The sequence below is a fragment of the Macrotis lagotis genome, chromosome 2 (assembly GCF_037893015.1).
Source record: "Macrotis lagotis isolate mMagLag1 chromosome 2, bilby.v1.9.chrom.fasta, whole genome shotgun sequence".
NCBI classification, from domain to species: domain Eukaryota; kingdom Metazoa; phylum Chordata; class Mammalia; order Peramelemorphia; family Peramelidae; genus Macrotis; species Macrotis lagotis.
The window spans coordinates 70,817,678-70,837,972 of record NC_133659.1 but is presented as its reverse complement, the minus strand read 5'-3'; the positions used below and the strand labels follow the sequence as shown (position 1 = coordinate 70,837,972).

The 20,295-nt window shown below is 36.3% G+C and overlaps 1 protein-coding gene and 1 long non-coding RNA gene across 5 annotated transcripts in view; one reads left to right on the top strand and one right to left on the bottom strand.

Annotated features, from left to right (window-relative positions):
• Positions 1-1,162, bottom strand: part of LOC141512825 (uncharacterized) — a 56,121-nt gene extending 54,959 nt beyond the window's left edge. Inside the window, exon 1 of the long non-coding RNA XR_012475603.1 lies at positions 1,087-1,162. This is a non-coding gene — a long non-coding RNA (uncharacterized LOC141512825). The remainder of the gene's footprint in view (positions 1-1,086) is intronic.
• The window catches only part of ASTN1 (astrotactin 1), a 494,085-nt gene that overhangs the window by 92,443 nt on the left and 381,347 nt on the right, over positions 1-20,295 (top strand). The gene's annotated exons all lie outside the window — the stretch shown is intronic.

Below are 20,295 nucleotides of genomic sequence, written 5' to 3'. Positions count from 1 at the left end.
AATTAAATTAAAATAATTTATTAATTTTTCATATGGATAAGACTATGAAGCTACTGAGGAAAACTGGTTTTACATAGTATGCTCATAAGGAAGTTGCAATGTAGTATGAAGAGCAGCTAAACTAGTAACAATAGCTGCAGATACATAACATTTTAAGGTTTACAAAACATTTTAGAAATAATCTGGAAACATGGAAAGTGGGTATTGTTATTTATCCCTGTTTTAAATGTGAGCAAAATGAGACAGAAAAAGTTTAAGCGATCCAGCATCATACATATATTTGTTATCTGAGGAAAAATTGAACTTTGATCATCTGATTCCATTTTGTGCTTTATCAACTAAGGTGCCTAGGAAACCAGTGTATCCCTATTTTACAGCTGAGAAAACTGAAGATTACAGAGGTTAAATGATTCAGGATCATGCCGCTATTACATATCTGAGGATAGATTTGAAATCAGCTTTCCTGATTCTATATCCAATTCTTTATCAACTTAGCTATCCAGTACACAAATAATTATGACACAAAGAACAAGGAAGTAGGTCCAAGAGAGAGAGTTCCAGGCAAACTGCCCAGTCTCCATAAACTATCATCATCCCCATTTCCCTGTATGTCTGGCCCTTTTAACCCCATCAGAGAAAGGGCCATGATGCTCGAGTCCAGGATGAGAATTTTGGAAGTAGACAGATGTTTCTTTCAGACCACCTCTGGCTTGACATTTTAACTTTCCCTTGTTCATAGTAACTCTGTCCATTTCAGCTCCAAATTTAACTCCACATCATCTGTTCCCCTTAGCTTCTCATTATGAGTCAGACAGTGCTTTCCAAACCAAGAGAACAGCAAAATAGAAGGTTTTTAGAAAATGTGCCTCTGTGCAAGAGAAAAATCATTCCACATGGCTTGGGGCTTCCTTTTCTGATAATAATAATACAGTACTTAGCATTTATATGGTGCTTTTCATCTTCAAAGCTCTTTACCAATATTATTTAATTAATCCCATCAACATTCCTGAAGGGAGGGAAGGGTCTTTATCATTCTTTTGCAGCCAGGGAAACTGAGGTATAGGGGTGAAGGGGATTAATTCATACCATGGAGTCAGTCTACTTGACAGATGCAAGTGTGTCTGATTCCCTGGGCAGTGTTCTTATTGCTCAAATCTATGCATCACTGGCTATGTTAACTTAAAAACACATGCCTACTGTGTTGATGTCTTTTCTTTTTATGTCATAATCATCTCCAACTCATCCCACTGCATACAGAACCATCCCTTGTGACAAAAAAAAAGTGATTGTATAAAGACATCTGATATAGCAACCTTGTCTGACCAAGTCTACAATATTCAGTATTAGTAATTTCTTTTCTCTCTGCTGTGATGGGAGATGTGATTCCATTTCTCTTCTCAAGGATTGATGCTGGGTTTGTTGTTTTGTTCTTATTTTATTGTTGCTTTTATTTTATTTTTCTTTTTGTTCATAGTTCAATTTCTTTGTAATCAGTCAACTAGTGAATTAACAAGTATTTATTAAGCATTTACTGTGTGTACTAAGTTCTGTGGAAGGCACTGGGGAGGAAGTGGGAGAGAGAGATGAGAGAGAGAGAGAGACAAAGAGACAGAAAAAGAGAAAAAGAGAGACACCGAGAAAAACAGAGATAGAACAGAGAGAGAAAGAGAAACACTGTGTTTCTCAAAGAGTCTTACACCAATGTAGTCATTATGTATCATGTGAATTTGCTTCTCTTGGAACAGCTTGTCCCACATTTCTCTTAATTCTTCCTAGTTGTCATTTCTTAAAACATAACACCAATCCATTACATTCTTATGCCATCTTTTTACAACAGTTCCTCTACTGATGGGATTCCAGTTTGTTTCTAATACTTTCCTACCAAAGACACTGATACATGAATATTTTTTAATCCATTTCCCCTTTCTGATTTGGCTTGTGACATAAATTCAGTGTAAAATTGCTCCAACAAAGAGTAGTAGTTAATTACTTTTCTTTCATATTTTTCAAATTGATGCACTATTTATTTCCCAGTTTCAGCAGTAGTGAAATGTCAATTTACAAGGAATGAGGTGAAACTTCAGTTGTTGTTTTATTTTATTAACCTTACTGAAAAGGATTTTCACATGAATATGACCTTTAGGGCCTTTAAAAAAAATGAGTGTTATCTTTTTTTTTTCCCTTTTAGGTTTTTGTGGCTTGCCCAAGGCCACACAGCTAGGTAACTTAAGTGTCTGAGGCTGGATTTGAACTCAGGTCCTCCTGACTCTGGGGCCAGTGCTCTAATCATTGTGCCACCTAGCTGCCCCCTGTGTTATCTTTTCTTAAAGATTTTTCTATATCCATTAAAACAATAATGTAGTTTTCAATATTTGTTTTTATTTCATAATATTTTAGAACGTAACTATTTTGATTATTTTCTTGATGTTTGACCAATCTCTAATCTCTGATGTGAATGTAATTTATATTTGTAGTGAATTATTTTCTCAATATATTTCTGTACTTTCCATGTGAGCATTTTATTTATTTATTTATTTTTGCTTCAATAGCCATTAGTGAGACTGTCTTATAGTTCTCTTGCTCTGTATCATATCTCCTTTATTTGGGTATTGTGACTATATTTACTATGTGAAAAGATTTTAGTAGGGTACTTTCTGTCTGTAAGTTGAGAATTTTTTTAAACAGATTATAAATTGGTCCCCAAGGTTTTTTTTTTTAAGTATAATTCACTTCTAAATCCATCTAGTTAAGGATTTACACCTTTCCATTGCTCTTTGACAAGTCATTTTATGACGGTCAATTTATTTTCTGAGATTGGGTTACAATCTCTATCTTTTGTTAATTTCAATATTTGATATTTCAATTCTAATTTATTTTGAAACCTTCAATTTTGTTAACATGTAATTTGTATATAATAATTTCTGATAATTCTTTTTTATTTCCTCTTTATTGAAAATTCATTTCATTCTTTTTTGTTTTGCTGATTTGATTTTCCACACTTTTTCCCCCTTGATAAGATTTAGTAACTATCTTTGACTGGTTGTTCCAGAAGAAAACAGTTCCTAAAGGACTTATGATAAAGAATACTCTCCATCACAAAGACAGAGCTGATGGTATCTGAATACAGATTGCAGAATTATTTTTTTCTTCAAAAAAAGAAGAAAACAATTTTTAAGTTTGTTGATCAGTTCTATGGTGTTTTTATTTTCAAGTTTATCTATTTCTTTTAAATTTTGAAGATTTCATCTTTTTGTAATTATCCATTATTCTAATCTATTTCAAATTAATCTTCTTCCTGATTGTGTGCTCAGATCTTTGATCCTCCATTTTTCTTTTTTCTTATTAATATCTTTGAGACATGAAAAATTTACCTGTTGGGGATTTCATTAACTAATCTTACAAGTTTTGACATGGTTTTTCAATATTATCATTATATTCAATATAATTTATTACTTCTTGCAGTGGATAGAGTACTGGCCCTGAAGTCAGGAGGACCTGAGTTCAAATTGGCCTCAGACACTTAATCATTGCCTAGCTGTGTGGCCTTGGGCAACTCACTTAACCCCATTGTCTTACAAAAAACAAAAACAAAAATAAATACTTCTTTGATTCTTTGGACCCAGTGATGATTCTAGAATTTTATTTACTCTCTTCATTTAGTTTTCTAACTTTTGCTTGTATTTTCTTTCTTTGGTATTTTATTGATTTAAGGTATATAATGCAGTGTGGTATGTAGTAGGAGTTATTAGTAGAGGGTGAGGGTGTCTGATCCTGCTTTGTCCCTACCCTTGTAATGTGATGCCCCTTACTTTTTGAACCTCTTTTTTACCCTTTATAATAATTTTCTCATCCTCAACTGTGAGTTAGCACCAAAATACATGGCTTACTTTTGATGAAACTGATGGTTAGTACACTACCTTTTTCAAATTGTTTGATTTGACCATTCATTTTCTACATTAGAATATGACAGGTTACAAAATGTCTTGGTTATTCCCACTTGTGACTAAAAGAAACTTGGCATGACAAAGGTACATATTCATTTCAATTCAAATTATCAAAAATTTCAGTTCTGCCACTGTTATTTTACTCCACTCAACATTCTAAGCTATCATTGTCAGAGAAAAGTTACAAATCTGGGTGAGTCATTTTCTGAATTGGTAGGGTCAATACATCCTTAAACTCTTATTTCCCAAGTTAAGACAGGTTTTTTTTTAAGGAAAAGGGAGAGTTTGTATTTTTCTCTATACTTGTGACATTCAAAGCTTTTAGATCCATAGTATTATGGATAGAATTGCCAAAGTGTGATAATGAGAAACCTTTGCTATATAAAGGGCAATGAGGTTGATCACCACCTTCACCATCTTTTCATTTCTGCCAGAGGACTTTCATAGGAAGAAGAAACTTCTAAATTCCCTTTTTACCCTTAAAAGTAGAAAACATCAGACAAATATCCAATTTCCATATAAGCTGGTACAGTTATGATTATGGGTGCTTAGAGAGTATCTGGATTAGAAGATATGGAGGATTCAGGGAAAGGGGTAGAGTGTGATTTCCTAAGGCACTTATGAGTTGCCCCTTTTATTCTGCTAACCACCTTGCTACGTGTGTTGCTTGGCAGATAAAAGAATGTGACTGATACCTTGTACAATAGGCCTCTGATAAATGTTGAAATAATCCCTGTGAAAAATCAACCCATGAATATTGTTGGTAGAGGAAATTCTAGTATGGGAAACCTTACCATTATCCAGGAGTAAAATAAAGCATGTACTTCCTTCCAGGTACAACTCTCATTAGTCATAATATTTTTGTAATTCTCCTATAGCTCCCATACCAGGCTGTCAAATGTCTTTACAGATCAACAAGAACTCATTTATTATTTTTTTTTCCCCCAGTGGATACCGAATAGTTTTATTCTGCACATAGAAGCCACTAAAGGATCTGGCCTGTGGGCTTGTTGAGGATGCATCACAACTATATGACTCTGCACATCAACACTGGGGGTTGGGGGGAGGGGAGAACAGATCATTCTAGCCCAGTCACAAGATTAGGTCTTCCAATAAAGGACCAAATGATCAGGTACCATCTCTGATAAGACAATTTGAAAGAAGCAGTGAGAACAACAGAGAAAAGTGGAAGAGAGAAGGGTGGAGTTAAGTGTCAGAGCCCCCATCCCCAGAACAAAACTGGTCTACTACTTGGTGCTGCCCATTCTTTGGAGGACTTCTACAGAGGTGACTGTCGCCTACTAGCTCTGAGGCTTCATGGTCATGGAGCTTACTTGGCCTAAAGGGTTCTCAAGTTCCTTCCAGCAAATTCAGCCTTGCTGCCCACTTCTTCCTCAGTTCTGAGAAGTTGGTTATACTTGGCCAAATGCTCAGATTGGCAGGAGGCCCCAGTCTTGATCTGCCCAGTGCAGAGATCCACCACCAGGTCTTCAGTGAAGATATCTTCAGTCTCCCCAGAATGATGGGGAAACCATTACTCCACACACATTGGACTGAGCCAGCTTGCATGTCTGGAGAGATTCAGTCATGGGGCCAATCTGGTTCACTTTGAGCAGGAGGCATTTGCAATCTTTCTCATTCACAGCCTTTTCAATGGGCTTGAGATTGGTCACTGTGAGATCATCCCCTACAACCTAGATGCTTGCAGTTTCAGTAAAATTCTTCCAAGCTGCCCAATCATCCTGGTCAAAGGGATCTTCAGTAGACACCACTGGATAGTCCCTGACGAAGCTCTTGTAAAGGTCCCCCAAGCTCGGCAGGTGAGATGTATCTTCTGGTATCATCAGGAGACTTGAAGTCCAAGTCATATTTCCCAGACTGGAAGAATTCAGAGGCAGAAACATTCATGCCAATTACAGCCTGGTCAGTATAGCCAGCCTTGCCAATCACTTCCTTCAGCAGCTCCAGAGCTTCTTTATTCCCCAGGATGTTAGGAGCAAAGCCACCTTCATCTCCTGCATTGGTGGCATCCTGTCCATATTTCTTCTTAATCACATTCTTCAGGTTGTGGTAGACCTCAGCTCCAATGTGCATGGCCTCCATGAAATTTGATGCTCCAACAGGGAGGATCATGAGTTCCTGAACTGCTAGCTTGTTAGCAGCGTGGAAGCCACCATTGATCACATTGAAGGCTGGAACTGGCAGGATGACTTCTTCATTGCCTGCAAGATCAGCAATATGGAAGAAAAAGGAGACACCTTTCTCAGCAGCCCCGACCTTACAAACAGCCAGAGACACTCCCAATATGGCATTTGCTCCAAATTTGGATTTATTCTCAGAGCCATCCATCTCTATCATCAATTTTTCAATCTTCTCCTGCTCCATGACATTCAAGTTTCTTGCTAATCAGGGTTGGGGTAATAGTTTTATTGATGTGCTCAACCACTTTTGAGACACCTTTCCCCATATAGCAGGTTTTATCACTGTCTTGTAGCTCCAGGGCTTCATGGATGCCAGTAGAAGCCCCACTGGGCACAGCAGCTCTGAAGAGACCTTTTGAAGCATAGAGATCAACTTCAATGGTGGGGTTTCCATGAGAGTCAAAGTTCTCTCTTGCAATGATCTTCAAAATTGAAATATTGAATTTCTGGATGGGGATTGCTCCAGAGAACAGAGGCAAAGGGCCATTTATTATTTTATTTATTATTTTAAAAGGCTCATTTTCTATACAGGAAAAATATTCTAAAGCACTGACTTCCATAAGACAAACAGCAAATAGTGTCCTGGATCCTATGCCTTAGTAAGGAGACTGAGGTCTAGGAAAGGAAGCTTATGATTCTTGCCTGACACTTTATAAACCTAATGTGCAACAATTCAGAAGTAAAGGAAGAGAAGAGATGAATGTGTCCCTCTAGAGGGTTAAAAATTTGGATCTTTCTTGTATTCTAACTTGGTATTTTTAATGAGTTGAGAAAGGTTGGTCCAGGGCAGGCTATAATTGCTGACACAGGTATGTATGAGCACACATATAAAGACAGACAGACACAGATTTTTTGCATATGCATAGAAGACATTTAGATTATATGTTGTGACCACTCCTCTAGGACAGAGATGATGTAGAAGGAGAAAGAATAAGAGGAAAGAAATGATCACTCCCATGTTGACAGGATTAGCCAGTAAAATTTTACTGCATCTTATGTCATTCTCTTTTATGTAAGAAGTGTGACTCCTATAAACTAAATTCTTATATGTGGTTATGGAGGTGGTGGCAGGTGAATGGAAAAAAGAAGTTTGAATCTGTGATTTTATTTTCATAAGGGTCACCTAGATTAGAAACTTTCCACATTTGTAAGTCAGATGCTCATCTCAGAATTAGTTAGGAGCATTGAGTGGTGAATTAACTTGCCTAGGTTCACCCAGCCAGGATGTGTCACAGGCAGACTTGAATATAGATCTTTTTTCCTCCAAGGTCAGACCTCTATACATCTTAAATTTCTAAAGGACAAGGTCCAGTTAGTGGTGTAGTTGTCAACAAGTCCCCCCATACTGCCCTTACACATGGAAACCACATGGATCATAATAAGAAATAGAAGGAATCTATGTGACCATATTCTACATATCCAAGGCAGCTCAAAATTGGAGTTTCCAAATGGTGAGTTCCTTTCTTCTTAGTTATCTCTGCTTCATCTGGGGGCACTAAGTGGTGTGGGTGGGGCTACATCTACACATTTCTCTAAAATCAAAAAGCATCAATATGTTCATTTTAACAGTATGTTAAAAGCCTGCTTTTTTCTACTAGTGGGCAGGACTACTGGAATATCATTATAAGAATTCAGCATGTCTGCATTTTCAAAGCCATTCCAGGGTTGTTTGCTCTTTTTTTTGAAGTGTATTATTAGGGCTGTCACTTGTTTTAAATGCTTAATGAATGATATTTTGTTGCTTAAGGCTTTTTCAGTAAAGGGCATGATTTTATAAATTGAATAAATAGAGTTATGGCAAATAATGAAAAATCTTTTAGGAAAGCATCATGGAACACCAGCTGACAGCTGACTTCATTTCCACAGTTTTTCATATGGTGCAATTTCATTACTATCACCATCATCTTCAGTGACTTAAATGAATTCTGTATCCACATTGCATTAAGCACTACACAAATATGCAAGGATATCGAAGGATAATAACCCAACCCAAGAGCTTGCTACTGCCTGAAATATAATCATTAAAAAAAAAAATCTAACTCCAGCTTTTTTTTGGGGGGGGGGGGCTGTACTATGCTATACTCACAATTAAATATCCTACCAAAACCTTTACTCTTCTTCATTGTATTCATTTGCATGGCTTGAATAAACAAAATAGGATAGTTAATAATGATAATATGATAATAATAATAGCTAAGCTTTTTATATGACACTTTAACAAAGAGGTATATATGATATCCCATTTGCTTTTCACAACCCAGTGATATGGTTATCCTCATTTATAGATAAAGAAAAAAGAGACTGGCAAAGCTTTAAGGTATCCAGTCCACTAACATGAATTTTGATTAAATGATAAGAGGTAGTATGGTATAATTTATAGACCCGTATACTTGCAATTAAAATGTGGGGTTCAGTGCTTGCTATTTACTATGGAGCCGATTGCCCATTGATTCCAGGAGAACAAGAGTCTCATCTAATCTTTGAAACTCATCCAGTCTATAAAACAATATTCTCTTCATAACAGGACACTTATTAAAAATGCCTTGAATTGAATTGAATTTTGTGATTTTGGCAAGTCTCTTAACTGATCTGCCTTGCCTATTCCTAATCTATTAAAAGTTGATTAATCTTTTTTTTTTGTAAGGCAATGGGGTTAAGTGGCTTGCCCAAGGCCACACAGCTAGGTAATTATTGAGTGTCTGAGGTCAGATTTGAACTCAGGTACTCCTGACTCCAGAGCTGGTGCTCTATCCACTGTGCCACTTAGCTGCCCCAAAAGTTGATTAATCTTGTGCTTCCTTCATAATGTATTCATGGGACCATGTATGCATTGCATGTGTGCATGTAAAGTGCTATATACATGATAATTGGTTATGGTAACCATATAATTATATTTTCCCTACCACAAGTAGAAAAGGGAAAGAGATGGTAGACTTACATGGAGGTCAATTGTAGTGTATGCATATATCATCTATAATATGCATTTTATGTATGTTTTATATACTATTGTATATGACCATATATTAATATATAACTCAGTGCCCATCACAAAGGACATATTTAATAAAAACTTGATTATAGGTTGATATTACAGATTTGCACATATTATCTCAGAGCCCCATATGTTGCTATATGTTACTATTATTTTCATTTCGCTGATGAGAAAACTCGAGACTCAGAAAATTTAAGACTAGCCATGATCATACAATTCTTAGGCATCTTGAGGGAGGGCTTGGACTTGACTATACTTCTTCCTGGCTCAAAGTCCAGCACACTGACTAGCCTGTTTTATCACAGTTCGAGTCTTCTTTGCTTCTTCCTTCTTGAATTAGAATAGATAATGAATACAAGAAGGAATTGTACTTTCTTTAGGGTAAAGAAAACTCTCTACCAACTGTAGCTCTCAATCATTTATGACTTTGTACAGACATCTTAGAGAATTGCTTAAAGCAGAAGGCAGAATGCGAAATGAGGAATGCAAAGTTTGTATTCAGTGTCTGTGGAAGAATTTGAAGCCAGATCTTCCTTGCTGTAATCCTACTACTCCATCCACTAATTGGTGCTACCTATATTTTAATAATTTAAATAGGATATAAAAATAGAACAAACTGAGACCATAGCACCCATCAAGAATCTGTACTTGCTTTCAGGGTAAGAAGATCTGAATTAATATGCTGATTTTCATAAGCTGCATAAAGCATGCATACAAAGTATGAATTCATAACATGATTATATACTGATTTATTCCTTTTTTGCCAGCCTGTTTTCATGTGTATAGAATTATATTATAAAACCAATGGAATTTTTGGGAAGTGGGGGATACATAAAAATCAAGTCTGGAATTCTTTCAATACAATAATTCTTGTTTAATTTTTAATTATACCAATACAGGAGATTATATTCAGTATATTGAGAATGGATATTGCTTAATGGGAATGTATATTCTTGTCTGATAAAATATGCATTATTCATAGAAAAAAATAATCTTGCATGAAGGGGTATCTGGTTCTTTAAGAGACAGGAACCTCCTGCATTGGAGTAGCTTTGATAGTGGTTTTGATTTGTTGCCCAAAGTGCACTCAATCTCATTTAATATTAATAGGAGTCAAGCCAGATTCTACCATGACCCTTAGCAATCATAACTCAATGAATGGATCTTTTAAGAGATTTGGGATGAGTAGCCAATCAGTTAGAAGTGGGTCACAAGAATGAGCTATCTCATTAACATAGATCTATCTACCTGTGGGTTTTGGCAAATTGAGTGGGGGGATGAATGTTAACATTTTACAAGAATGTCCAGAAAATTTTTTTTTGTCAGTTTGATTTCTCTTTTATCCTATATGCTTTCTTAGTTGTTGCATATTGCCTTTTCTCAAAATGTCGTTCTTTTTTTGTCTGAGCATTTCTCTCTCTTTGGGATTTTTTTTTTCTTAATCTGCATTAACCTCTATAATTCTTCATTGCAGCAAAAAGGTAACAGGAATTTATGTTAGTACCAAACTGAAGAAAACACAGAACTAAACTGAAATGTTTTGTCTGGCAGATCTCAAGACCTTGGTATTTCCCATACCCTTGGTTTTTAAAATCCTTAGTAATTTGATTCCAAACTGTCTTTCTGACCTCATTATAAACTATTCTCCATCCCACCAAATTGTCCTTCTCTCTGTGCTTTATACACTGTACTACATTGCACTGGCTAACTCATACTCTGCATTTCCTCCCTTCTCATCTCTGCCACATCTCACACCACTTTCTCCATGAAGTATTTTATTTTTCCCCCTTTTTTGTTTAGGTTTTTTTTTTTTTGCAAGGCAAATGGGTTTAAGTGGCTTGCCCAAGGCAACACAGCTAGGTAATTATTAAGTGACTGAGGTCGGATTTGAACTCAGGTACTCCTGACTCCAGGGCTCGTGCTCTATCTATTGCACCACCTAGCTGCCCCCCACCATGAAGTATTTTCTGACCTGTCCAATGCCCTCTCTTCCTAACTAGAATTAAATTATATATATATATATATATATATATATATGCATATATATAAATAAGTGTATATTTATAATTGTATAAATCATATTTCTATAATTATATAGCATTATATATTTATGTATAATATTTAACTGTCATATTTATTTATATATACTTATATATACATACTTAATATTTAGCTCCATTTATTTTGTTTATTTATTCCATATACTCCACATACCACATGTTCTTTCCTCTGATAAAATGTATGCTCCTTGAGAGTTGAGATTATTTCATTTTTTGCCTGTGTATCTCAACAACCTAGCACAGTGTCTGGCACTCACTAAGAACTTAAATGCTTGTTAAGTGATCTATTAAAAGAGAGGACCTCTCACACAGCATAATCCCACATGCCCAGCAGTAGTGATAGAAATGATGAACTTCCTGGTAATAGCAAAAAGTTTGGGGAAAAAACCTCTTAAATTCATTTTTTTCAAAACCTGGTGGCAGCATATCCTAATTGCAGGTTCAGTTCTTTCAAGAAGAAATACATTATTGCATTCTAAGTTTTTAAAATTGAAGCTATAAATGAAGACAGATATCATAAGAGGGATGAATTGAGACATGAACACAAAGTGTGTTGGTGGGAAAAGAATTGATTTTTATCTTGACCACACTAAAGTCTATATTGGTCTCCATTAAATTCCTATTAGCTTGATATCAATTCCTGAAAATATTCTTAAAAGTTTTATTAAAAGGATTGTTTGTAAACCTCTACTAAAGGAAGTGTTGACCCCAAAATGTCTGAATGGCTTCATCAAGGGAAGATTACACCCTTTATTTCCTTTTATTTTCTTTACCTGCAAAGTCATTAACCTCTCTAGGGCTCAGTTTCCTCATCTGTGAAGAAGAGTTAGACTAGGTAGTGTCTTTGAGTCCCCTTTCATCTCTGAAACTGTGATTCTGTTAAATTGGCAGAGAAAGTCAGTACTGGAGATTTAATTTGCCTATATTTTAGAAAAAGGTTTTGATGAAGTCTGAAAAATATGATGAAGAAAGTGAAATAGAGGACAGTTCACTTAAGTTTCTTGGTTTCTTGAATGACTTAATTTTAAGAATAATTGTCAATGGCTCAATGTCAGCTTTAGATGGAGTCTTTAGTGGCCTACCCCAGGGATCAGTCCTTGCCTATAGTTACATTTCTTTAGAGTTATTTGCTTAAAGGCATAGTTGGGATGCTTATCAGATTTAAAGATGACACACAAAGCTAGAAGAGATAATTAACTTATTAGATGACCTACTAGGACATCTGACTAAATCTAATGAGATGAAATTTAATAAAGATTTATATAAAGTCTCATATTAAAATGAACTACACAAATACAAGATGGGAAAGACATGGGAGGATATTAGTCAACATTTTGATATATCAAAAAAAAAATACCCACAGTCTTAGACTAGAACAGGGGAGATAGCATTCATGCTCTTCTCTGGCCAGTACTGGGCAGTTTGGAATATATTCAATTCTGTGTGACATATTTTTGGAATGGAGTTGATAAACTGAAGATTATCCACAGGTGGGCAAAGGAGCTTGAGTTCATGTTCTAGATGAATCATTCTAAGGAATTTACACTGATTTACCAAAAAGTTTAGTAGGGATATGGTAGCCATCTCTAAATATTTCAAGAGTTTGGTAGAAGAGAGACTTGATTTATTTACTAAATAACCCTAGGAACAATGCAAGGAATTTATAATGAATAATGTTGATAATAATAAAGTTTTAGAGCTGATTCAAAGAAAGGCTTCCTAAAACCTAGATTTGTCTAATAGAAGAGGTGTTACAGTAGCACCATTACGTGAAGACATCAAGCAAAAGTCAAATGACTATTTCTAGTCATTTGACTCCTTTTTGTCTCCTGGTTTCCATGCTGCCTGCAAGACTCAGCTTTAATTACATTTTCTGAAGGAGGCCTTTCCTGATCTCTCCTCTGCCACCCCACCCCCCTCACTCCCAATTCTAGTTCACTTCTGGGAGATAGCATGTCTTCCATTTCAATCCCAAATCTAGTATCTAGTATCTCTGAGATTATTTCCAACATACCCTGTATTTTACATGTTGTAGTATATAGATATTTGGAAGATATATTGCCTCCCAGAATGTGAACTCCTTGAAAGTAAGAGACTCTTTTTATCTTTCTTTTTATCCTCAGTATTTAGCACAGAATTGGCTCTTAGTCTTTAATAAATGTTTGTTATTATTTTACAGCACAAGGTTATTCATTTGCGAAATGTCATCTAAATTAGATATTCATTCCATGAGTAAGGATACAGAGATTAGAGTAGCACCTCAGAATTAAGTAAAATAGACCTTATAAAGGGGGAGGGAAGAATATAGCAAATTGAGGGTTGTTTTCATTTATTTTGACTTACTCCTCCATCACTACCACCACCTTCATCATGTCATCCACAAGAATACCAGTAACAAGCCCCAACAAAAGACTAAAAAGAATTTTAGCTTTAAATTGAAATGGTAACGTTGGTAATCTATAGGAGGGAATTGAAACCTGTTTTGTGCTCATAATCCCCCTTTCTTCTTTTCATCCTCTGATTTCCCTTCTGCCTTTTCTTTAATCTTTACCCTAGTCCTGGGGCTATGTTGAAGAAGGGTGGGCATTGAGAAAACTTAAATCTCAGGAGTTCATTCACCTTCTCATATTGGTTATACTGAGACCACACTAGGAGCACAAGTTGTTGTAAAAATCTCATGTGACTCATATTCCATCAGAATATCATATCCCAATCACTAATTTACTTGGAATTTCAAAGGAAATTAAGGAGTCATTAGAAAGATAATTAAATTTGGAGTCCTGGATTAGAATTCTGTCAATCACTTTTCTATTGTGAGGTCTCTAGGCTTTAGTTCCCACCCTCTATAAAATGAGACAGATAAGATTACTTCCAAGGTATCTTCCAAATCTAAATCTGTTATCCCTTCTATAGAATTCTCAGTAAATGCATTACTATCAATTACTTATATGTCACCCTCTCTTTTCTAGGATGAGAGTAGGCCCTTTTGAAGAGTCAAAAGATATTTGTAGGACTGACCAAATCATTTTTTTCCCTTTAGGTCACCAGATGGCATAATATCTATATCAGCACAGGTTAAAATCATTGCTTTTTTCTTAACCATGGAGTGAATGATATCAGAGAGACGTTTACTATGCTAATATTGAAAGTTGGATCTAAGCACTGACTGATAGGCATTGTCAACAAGGAAGCCCAGTAATTAAGGAATCCATTAATATAACTTTCCATAAATCCTTCTTAGTGGTTTCCCACATGATGAAAAAGAAATAGTCTTTCTGCGAGATAGTTACTATTCAGAATGCCCTGGTTTTGTGGATTAGCAGAGGATGTCTGTACCTTTGGCTAGCCAAATGACTTATGTGTCAGGTTTTTGAGTTACCTTCAAATCAGAGCATTTTGGACATTTGAATGTAGTCTACTTTTGTCAAGTAATGTCCATAGGTTGCAATTTTAATGGGTAAGTTTGAAGTAATCTGTTATTATGGTCTTTTTAAGAAGTCAGGACTCTGGACAGCAGTGGCTATCAATTTAACCATACATCATCCCAATCTGCTTACTATCTCAACCTTTTAGAAAATTTATCTCTTGAAGTATGACTCATTCAATCTCTAGGTTGGCCTCTTCTTTTACCAGGTTTCATTGTTAGCTCAGTAAATTCAGTAATTTCTTCAGAAAAGGACCATTACCTTAGTAAGCAGTTTAATTGCATTAAATAAAAGGGTAATAAAATGCAAGCAAAAAGTACTTGTATCTCAGAAGCAGCAACCATCTTAATTCTTCCCTCCCCAGAGGGTAACCAACAATCTCATAGACTTCTATTTTCAGATAAAAAAAGTTTCTATACTTAATGCAAAATTTTCACCCCTTGCCACCATGGTGAATACCATCTGAAGTTAAACTTCTACTCCTTGTCTAGAACATTACAGAAATCTTGATGCCTGTATTGAATGGTTCTATGTGCTGTTCCTCAACTTGAGCTCTACTATCCATGACAGTTCTGGTTTACTTTTTCCATGACTGCAAGTATTAGATAGGCAACTCTCAACCCTTTCCCAAGTTGAGGATAAAGGTCCTGCTCATGGAAATGACATTCCTCCCACTTTACCTTGCACTACTCTGTTTTTATTTTCTCCGACTTTAGTGTTTATGTGTGTGCTGTCATGTCCATGGGTGTTTCTGCACAGGTTCTTGGGAATTCACTTTGAAAACTTACATGTCCTTTTTTCCACAGCCATCAGAAATGTGGTCTATGAAGGAAAGCAGTCACAGTTCCAAACAAATCTCTCCTACCTAATGAGACATAATGGATGGATGGTTCTGATGATGGGCATGGATGGATATGACTTGACAATTGATTGGATGGAGGGATAAAGTGAAGAATTGAGGATGGCTCCTAGGTTTCAACCCTGGGTAATTTGAAAAATGATTGTGGTCTCAACAGAAATGGGGAAGTTAGGAGAAGGGTAGAGTTTGGACAGGAACAAATCATTGACTTCTTAGTCCAGTTTATGTGTAGCAGGTTGGGGGAGGGAGTTGAGTGAGTGAGACAGAGAAACTGAGACAGACAGAACATAGAGGCTAATTGATTTGATCCAGGTCCCCAGATCAATTGAATATTTTACTTTGCTTGAATTAACTTTAGTACCTTCATTTGAGTTATTGTCTCAAATGATATTATATATAATTGTAGTATTAAAGGCCTATAAAGCTGATGATGATAGTGATGATGATGATGGTGATGGTGATGATATGCTCTCAGAACCGAGATTTTATTGGTGTGGGGTCCTCCCTGGGAGGAAACCTTCCCTCCATAAATGCAGCTCTGTATTGTCTCTGCATTTCATAGTTTTTGAAGACTTTCCTGGGCCACTAAGAGGATAACTAGCTTGCCAAAGAGGATACTACCAGATGAAATGCCAGAGGTTGGTATTTTACCCAAGCTGTTCAAGCCTAAAGTCTGTTTTCCATCTACTATTCCATGTTATGGCTTACAATAAGGAGTGAATGGATGAATGAAAACATTAAGTATTTACTATATAGATGACACTGTGCTGAGCACTGAGGAAACAAATATAAAAATGAGCTATCTCTTGCCCTTAAGGAACTTATATTCTTATTGGGAACAAACATACAGCAGACTAGAAGTAAGGGAGGAATTATTTGTTTTGAGAACTCATAGGAATAAGTGAATGGAATAATAATGCCTTCCTTTGACATAGTCTTTCTAGGGGCAATGCCAATGGTAATAATATTAGTTTTCAATAAAAGAAGTAGGAAAAAAAGAAAGAGAATCTAGGAAAGCAGCAGAGCAGGGCTGACTGAGATGGAGATAATGAAAGTCAAAAGAAAATATCCCTTTTTATTGGAAGTGACCAGAGATACAGAGAGGACAAATTAGATCCTTAATAGAAAGAAGGAACCTGAAACTTTTGGCATTAGAAAACTAAAAATTTATTTCTTCTTAAAGGAAAAAAACTGTCACCTCCCCCGAACAGAATCCAGTGATTAAACTGTGTTGTACAGTTCTAAATTGACACTGAATTTTTGGGAAATGAGTTTCTGATAGAGCCTCTTTGATTGGTCTCAGCTGACCTGGCTTGGTATCTTGCCTCACCTATTTTCCAATGATATCATAGCAAAGAGAGTCTCCCTGTGATTATTTAATTATTTTGAGAAAATCCATCCTATTCTCTGGCTTATTCACTAACCATATCCTTCATTCCAAGAATTGGGCTAGTTGAGGAGGGATATGTAGAGAGGGAGCACTTTTATTTAACCTGACTTTAGGGTAGATGATGAAAAGTGGTATGGCACATTGCAGTGAACCCAAGAGGCAGAACGCTTAGAGTTTAGTCAGAATCAAATTAAAATGTAATTGGAAAATGTTTCAAAGAATAAATAAAAGTACAAAACAATATAGATAGTGCTATTTTGTGGTTTTCTAAGTCAATATGGATGATTTTTTTATTTGAGTTTCCCTTGGTTTTCAGAACTTGGGAAAAAGTGAACAAAACAAATAGGGTTTATTTGGATTTAAGAAAGTGACCCAGCACTGGTATGGCAACTTTAACTTGCCAAGAAGGTGCTTGCCTGCATTGCAAAAGGAATTGCCTCACCTAGAAATTCTTTATAGCTGTGTAAACACTGACCTTTCCCCTATTCTTCCCTATTCTACCCTATTCCTTTAGGATATTTGATTCAGGAACAATAGAGTTCTAAAACCCTGGGTATACCTTAACAGTTTTGTATATAGCAAAATCTGCATTCTTCCTGGACATGGTCTCATTTTCTCTCCATCTCCACTACATCTTAATGTAAAATGCCCCAGGAATGCCCCCACCCCAGTACAACTATTATCTTGGGGAAACCAGGTCAATTCCTATACTCAATTTACCATCCAGAATATCACTTAACCACTCTGCAGACATTCCTCTTTCAACATCGCTTTAAACAATTGTCTTCTTCCATTAGACTATAAGCTCCTGGAGGGTAGAGAGCTTGTGTTATCCTAAACAGTTCTTGGAACACCTGGTAAAAGCTTAATAAGGGCTTTCCTTGTGTGGATCTCTATCTCTATACCCCAAATCTATCCCCAGTTCAATCATTAAAAAAAACAAACATAAATGAGGCAGTCATATGACTAGAGGATAGAGCACTGACTCTGGGGTTAGGAGCTGAGTTCAAATCCAGATTCAGACACTTAATAATTATCTAGCTGTGTGACCTTGGGCAAGTCACTAATCCCATTGTCTGGAAAAAAATAATACATAAAACAAACAAGCTAACCCCATCTGTATCATTCTTTTTCATTTGCCTTCTTTTTGCTGTTGAGAAAATCAGAGCCAGCTTTTGTGAATCATTATGAATTCAGTCCTCAGGTTCTTGATCTCTAAAAAAGACAGGGTCCATGAAGTTAAATACTTAGTGAATTTTGGAATGCTAAAGGGCAGCAGGAGACTGGATTCCTGACTTGTGTGGCTAAGGGGGACCATCACATAGGTAAGCTATGGGGAACCTCTCAGTTCTCTTGAATTGCTTAAGATTTGTGATCTAATTCTGCAGTCCCTTAGGGGGTAAGTTTACTGAGTTTGTTTGTTTGTTTGCTTTTTAATCCAAAACTTTCAGTTTAGCCTGTTTACATTTCCTATCACCTTTACTGGACTTGAAGATTGAAAAGAGATTAAGTGTTAGTAATTTCCAGTACATCAATGCTTTCATCCAGAGATTTTGCAATCCTGAATGTCAGACTGGCAGGACTCAAGGGCTCCTTAAATCACTACTGAGATGCAGCCCTCTTCTGAGGGAAGCAATCATCCTGCTTGGGCCCACTCCCCATGAAAACAAGTGTCTTTAGAACCTCAGGCTGGGAAGTGAAATTTAGTCCAGCATCCTCAGCATCTGCAGGGGAAATTTTGGAGGCTGACTGTAATTACTGGAGTAGTAGCTAACTGGGGGAAGCAGGGATTAACACTCCCAAGAAGCACCTAGGGCACTCTGAAAGGTTCCATCTGAAAGGCAGCCAGCCACCTCTCCTCCTGAAGCCAGACATGGCCAAATGATGGGCATTGATTCATTCCCCACCAGGAAGAAAAAAAGTTGCCAACACTATTTTCAGACTGAATATGCTTTGGGCAATGCACAAGATGGATTTCCTGCAAAATATTTCTTTGAGTCCCTTCCTACTAATAAGTCACACAGTCAGGGAGTTTCAGGGCTGACAAAGTCTATAGTAAATAGCAAAGAACTAAGCATTTATGAACAGCCTACTCTGTGTCAGGAACATTACAAATATTATCTCAGAGGTGCAGTGGATAGAATGCTGGGTCTGAAGTTAGGAAGACTCATGTTCCTGTGTTCAAATCCAGTCTCAGACACTTGCTAGCTATGTGACCCTAAGTTAACTTAACCCTGTTTGCCTCAGTCTCCTTATTAGTGAAATGAGCTGGAGAAGAAAATGGCAAATCACTTCAGTACCTATGCCGAGAAAAATGAGATCATGAAGAATTGGACCTGACTGAGGAATAACAAACCTCACTTAATTCCCAAAACAACTCTGTAGGGGGAAAGTTAGGTGGGGTGGTAGATAGAGCTCAACCCTGGATTTAGGAGGATCTGAGTTCAAATTCAGCCTCAGATACATAATCCTTACCTAACTGTGTGACCTAAGGCAAGTCACTTACCACACCTAATACAAGAAGTCACATCCTACCCCACCACCTTGCAAAAACCAAAAGAAATAAGAAGCAAAAATCTCAGTAAAGTAGGTGCTATTGTTTTCTCTGTTTTACAGTTGGAGAAATTGAAGGAGAAAGAAGTTATTTTTCTAGGGCCCCCCAGCAGATTTGAATTTAGGTCTTCCTGATTCCACTCAATGCTCTTATCAAGAGTGTACCAACTATCTTCCTGAATCTTGGAATGTGGCTCCAACTATATTATTTTTGGGGTGGGGAGTGTGGTAGGACCTGTGCTTTCATTTATTTAAGAATTTTCTCATTTATCTGTAACTTGAAAAAAATGTAGACAATTGCCTAATTTAGTGCTCTTCAAATATTTTTGATTTCATATTATCAATTTTAAAAACTGAACTCATATTCTTAATATAGATAGGAATAAGGGCTGATTTCATAGGTGACTCTAGGAAATGATGAATTTCCTTGACCAAAGGAGATTGACATCTTCATCTCCAACCCATAATTTTAGAGAGTTGCCCAGAGGATAAAGAGATAAAGGGATTTGTAAGATCACACAGACCATATATGTCATTGATGGGACACTTATTTACAAATTATAATTATATGTCAATATGAACTTATATTCCCATAGTAACACATTGTAAACTTATAAACATGCTCAAAATAGATGTTTTGAAAATAATGAGAAATGAAACAAATATACATGTACAACTTTTTCCAGACTATTTGTCACTGAGGAAAGGAAAGTAGAAAGTAGTAGAAAACTGTGTAACTTATAAATATGCAAGTGAATGAACATTGAAAAGCCTTCATAACATGTAATTGGAAAAATGAAATATCAATAAAAAAGGAAAATAATGAGAAATGAAAATTTTTGTTTATTATCATTATGAAACCCCCTTTTGC